The 5,349-nt window shown below is 40.2% G+C and overlaps 1 pseudogene; it reads right to left on the bottom strand.

The window, feature by feature from the left end:
• Positions 1 to 1,805: 1,805 nt before the first annotated feature.
• LOC121757089 lies at positions 1,806 to 3,643 on the bottom strand (annotated as a pseudogene).
• Positions 3,644 to 5,349: the final 1,706 nt, after the last annotated feature.

Here is a 5,349-nt window from a genome sequence, read left to right as displayed (position 1 = left end):
TGCTTATATATTTTTTTATCTTTTTGTATGTTGTAGTTGATCATTGATGAAACACTCCTTTCCAAACATTATCAGGAGCCATGAAAATTTGAAGATTTTATTTGATTCTATTACTAAGAATTACTAAGAATGAGAAAAATATCTAAATTTTAGGATCATATTATGGAGGAAAGTTTGATTACGAGAGATTGTTTTTTAAAACTTTTTATCCCGAATAATCCGATGGGGTAGCCCGAAATATGATGAGTTAGGGTTATGGTTGAAAATTTAGAACTCGAAAAATCCATAGCCCAAATAGCCAAAAAACCCAAGTGGGTTGGCCCAAACCCGAACGGGTTATCCCGATTGACATTGTGTATATTTTGCCTTTGAAATTGTTGAGTTTTTATGAAACATTATTGGTTGAGTTTTAATGTTCCTTTATAGATGGATGTGTATAACTCTCGGTTGTTAGGCCATCCACAATGGGGCGGTCGATAGCTCGCCCGATGCATCGGACGCGTTTTCGTCCGCCACTGTGGCTCCGCGGACGACGGACGATGCGTCGTCCGCACCCAACGCTTTGTTCGCGGACGAAGCGCGGACGATGCAACGCGTTTTTGTTTTTCTGAAGACGATCAGCTCCCCAATTGGTAAGAAGAGAGTTTTTTGTGACCAAAAGCAGGAGGCGGCGCGCAAGGATGTGGAGAGGGCATTTGGTGTGCTCCAATCATGGTGGACAATAGTGAAAGGGCTGGGGTGTCTCTGGTTCAAGGAAATTCTCGCCGATGTCATGTATGCATGCATAATCTTGCACAACATGATAGTCGAACATGAAGATGGAAGCATCACCGATTGGACCGATGACGAAATTGCATCCAGCTCCTCCAGCACGGCGACCGCGCCCCCTGCTCGAGGATTACCGACGGGCTTCAATGAGGTTCTATCTAGACAGGCCTCAATGCGCAACCAACACGACCATGCGCAACTCATGAACAACATGATTGAAGAAGTGTGGGCCCGTAACCGTCGTCGCTGAGTTTGCCTATTTTTTTGTAATCCGTATTGTAATGTATTAATTTTGTAAATGAAATGAAGGTTTTTCCCAATTTTTGTAGTTATTTAAATATTCAAATATAAGAAAATGCTTAGGGCGCGCCTTAGGGCGCCCCACTGCAGGTGGAAGGGCAGGAGGATAAAATGCTGACGTGGAGGTGCATAGGGCGGGCTTTAGGGCGCGCCTTAGAGCGCCCCATCGTGGATGGCCTTACATGTGGAGCTATTGAATATGTGGGAAGTAGGAGGGCTCACATGCAAATAATGAAAGGTGAAGGGGAGTGAGTTAAAATCGTTGGAGTGGGAATTCTGTTTCAAGCACACTTCTCATGTTCATGTCATTAAACACTATATTTGTGATAAAGTATTCTCTACTTACTTAGCTACTGTGACTGTTGTGAGATAGAGAAGAAAGTTTTAGTTTTGTTCTTGAGTAAATTGTATTGTGTTCTTGAATCTTGAGTTAAAAAAAAAAAACCAAGTTATGGTTGTAGTTTTTGAATTTTAAGTCCTGAGAGGACTACTGATTAAGTCTTCAGGGATACAAAACCATCTATAGTATAGTTTTGGGACTAATAAAAAGTGCACCAATCACTCTTATTAAAGATCATTGAACCGATTGATGTTATTTAGATCTTAATTTCTCTCATTTTGTCATGTTATGAAACTCGCCTTGTACCAATTTTGTCACAGCACATAGAACACATTTTCATATCTTAAGTAACTTACAAGATGTACAGCATAGTATTAGATGATTCATACTACTAGTTTTATTCAATAGAAAATGATTGAGGATTGTAGACATCAGGCTGGATTTTCATGAGAGCATTAACAACTTCACCCATGCTTAGTCTTGTGGTAGGTTGTGGAGCCAAGCACGCGGCGCACAGCTTCAGCAGACGCAGTGCAAGCTCACTCTGGTCGATGGCAAAGCCAAGTGGATGCTTCACTTGAAGACGAGGATCAACAAGGGTATTGACATCATCTGCCTTGTGTGTTCCATCAGCAGCGGAGATCACTACTTCAGACACAATAGATTCTTCACCATCTCGTACCAACACAGCTTCTCTTCCGGTGATCAACTCCAACAGCACCACCCCAAATGCGTAGATATCTATCTTAGGGCTAACCTCCCCTGCTTCAACATACTCTGGTGCCATGTTACCCTTTCCTCCAACAATCGAGCCGGAATGTGACTTCCCATTCTCTCCAGCTAAGCTAAAATTTGTGATCTCTGTTGATGTCCTTGTGCACATAAGCTGGAGAAGCGCAGTTGTGTAGATAATCGAGCCCATTTGCAACGTCTAGAGCAATGAGAATCCGGTGGTTCCAACTGTGGGCGAAGGCACTCGTCTCTCTACAAAGCCAGTTCTTTAAAGAGCCTTTCTCCATGTACTCATAAACTAGGTAGAATATCCCATGATGCTCACAAACACCATAGAGGTTGATCAAGTTGAAGTGGTTGAGATTGCCGAGAATCTTAATCTCTTTGGAGATATCTCTGCTTGTCTTCTTCACAGCTACTCGATTCCCACGAAGAATCCCATGGTAGATGGACTCACTCAACCTCCTCTGTGGGCTGAAGTTGTCTGTTGCAGCCTCCAACTCTTCATACTTGTATATTTTCAAACTCTCCCCTATTCCAACAACCTTATCTAGAAAGTGCTCTGGCAACCTTTGCTTCATTTCCCTCGAGACTCGACCAGCTCTAACTCTCCTAAAATGCAAGAATCCGAGGAGAGTAAGGAAGCAGAAAACTGCCAGAGCAGCACCAGCACCTACCCCCACAGAAATCCATCGAAACGGCTTTGTGTGGGAGAATGCTGCGTACGGAAAGGATGTAGAGAAAAACCATCTCAGCTTAGAAGCTTGAGGTTCTGTTTGTAGAGGAATCAAGATGGTTGTGAAGGGATAAACGATTGGATCCTCGGTAGCAAATCCATTAGCTGCAGCTACACTTTTGGCACTCACATTGAACTTTTTACTAATACTAGCAACAGAATCATGCCATGTTATCAAGAATGTGAGCAGAAACTTGGTGCCGTTCGAGATCTGCTCCTCACTCGGACAAGCACACCTGAGAGGCACCCGAAGATTCGTTGATGGGATTAACTTCAATTCGTTATAAGGGTTTTGGTGTTTGAGGGCATTACAGGAGGTGAGGCCTTGGTAAGTCTGGTTTGCAATGGTGAAGTAGGTCTCGTTCGTGGATTTGTAGACGTACGAGGTGTTGGCCTGATAGTACTTCCCAAAGCACGAGCACGTTGCAGGCACGAACACAGCACTGTCGGGAGGTAGGGTCTCAAAGGCCGTGATGTTATTGAGGCGCGCCAGCTCTTGAGGGTCGGACGAGGTTAGGTTGGCAATGGACGAGGCTGAGGAATAAGGTGGTCGGGTTCTGAACATCAACATGGCTTTGCAAGAAAGCCTTTCGTCGTTGCAGCTGTAGAGGAAGGCCGGAGATGGTCCTGGTTTATAGGATGCTTCGCAGTTCATAACCGAATTACCTGAATACTGCTGCTGGCCGTTGGATCGAGATGACGACGAGGCCAATATTATAAGAAATGGGATTAGATTCTTGCTTATGACCATGTACATTTTTGCAGAGGCTAATACTATATTTGATGAAGAAGCTTAATAGAGTAGAATGGAGCAATTTGAAAATCAATCTTTTATAGATGACCAACCAAATTTAGGGAAAAGTCAAGTCAAAGACAATTTGCTTCAACTATATGAAAGTGATATTTACTAATCAGACTGCTTCAAAAGTTGGTTAAAAGTAATAAACAATTGGTGGTTCATGTCATACTCATGAGCAGATGAAATATCTGCCAAAACAAGAGAAATGTTGTCTAATTTTACACTCATGCTGCAAAGGAAAGGATTCAACAACAACCTGCCTAAACAGTTACTATATGTTCTATTTTGTTAATCAATAACTACATTTATAATCCAACAACCCCAAATGGTTATTTTTGACTTTGAGATTTGAGGCTGCTTGCTAAATTGCATGTGCGAACAATAATAAGACGATAAAATGTGACAGATTTGGCATCTTATATTTTTGTTTCATATATATCCATTACGTAATTTCAGATTTTGTGATGTTTTGCGTCTGCCGCCCTTCTCGAATCTCTTGATTGTGCGAATCAAACCAATTTGATTCTTCCCACTATTACCTTAGTTATTGTATTTTATGCATTTGTCTTCATTCCCTATTAAATGTCAATCCTCCCTCTCATGAATAAATATCAATTTTTTTTTTTTGTTAAAAAATTAACTTCATATATTTATATCATATATATGAATGAGGAAATTACAAATCAACTCCTATAACAAGGAGGAATGACAAATTACGCCACCCAGGGTTCGAACTCAAGACCTCCAGGATGGACGCGGTATCCAGCACCCTTTACCGGCTCATGTTTTAAAAAATTGTTTGATTTTTTAAAAAAAGTGATGGAAAAAGTTAGTGGAATATGAGTTTATTGAGGGTAAATCCCTTAACAAGAACGTAAACAAAGAAAAGAAGTTGCAGAAGCAAAGTCCGTCGATCAACCGAGAACTGATATTAAAAAGAAAATACTTCATAATTTAAGAGATGAAGGGGTATATTTTATTTGTGAAAAATAAATTAAATTCCTTTAATGAAAAATCACACCATCTAATCGTACTTCATCCATCCATCAATGAAAAATAATTTTATTGATGGACGGTGGTGAAGTATAACAATTATATAGTCCTCGTCTACTTCTCCGATTGAAGTGTGAGCTTGATAGCCATTCCTCGTTAGCTACTCCATCAATTCACCTAGTGATGCACGGGGACGAGACTCTTGAAACGCAATTCACACACTTTATATATATGAGTTGAATTCAACAATTAACGTGACACCTAACCATCTTAACGCAATTAAAACAAAAATGATTGTTTTGCAATATCATAATAATCTACCTTCTTATAAACAATAGTTTGAAAATGGCAAACTCACAAAATCACAATAGCTTAATGTAGAAATCGGAAATAGCTTTCAATCTTATTCATCTCTCAATGTATAACGATCATACACTTTATATAGGCTACATTCTATCAATATAAGGTAAACCTAATTTACATTAAATTAGTACACCTATCTATGGAAAACTATCATACCATATCAATCATGTATTAATTACGTATTATTCTCCTGATTTCTTTCCTACACTCTCCCTCAAGTTAAGTAACGAGATTCCCGATACTCAACTTGCCTAGTACTTCTCGGAATGACTTTGAGTTCACCGCCTTTGTCAAAATATCAGCTAACTGGTCTTTAGA

This window comes from Salvia splendens, chromosome 12 (assembly GCF_004379255.2).
Source record: "Salvia splendens isolate huo1 chromosome 12, SspV2, whole genome shotgun sequence".
Classification (NCBI taxonomy): Eukaryota; Viridiplantae; Streptophyta; class Magnoliopsida; order Lamiales; family Lamiaceae; genus Salvia; species Salvia splendens.
The sequence above is the reverse complement of the archived record's forward strand: the minus strand, read 5'-3'. Positions and strand labels throughout refer to the sequence as shown.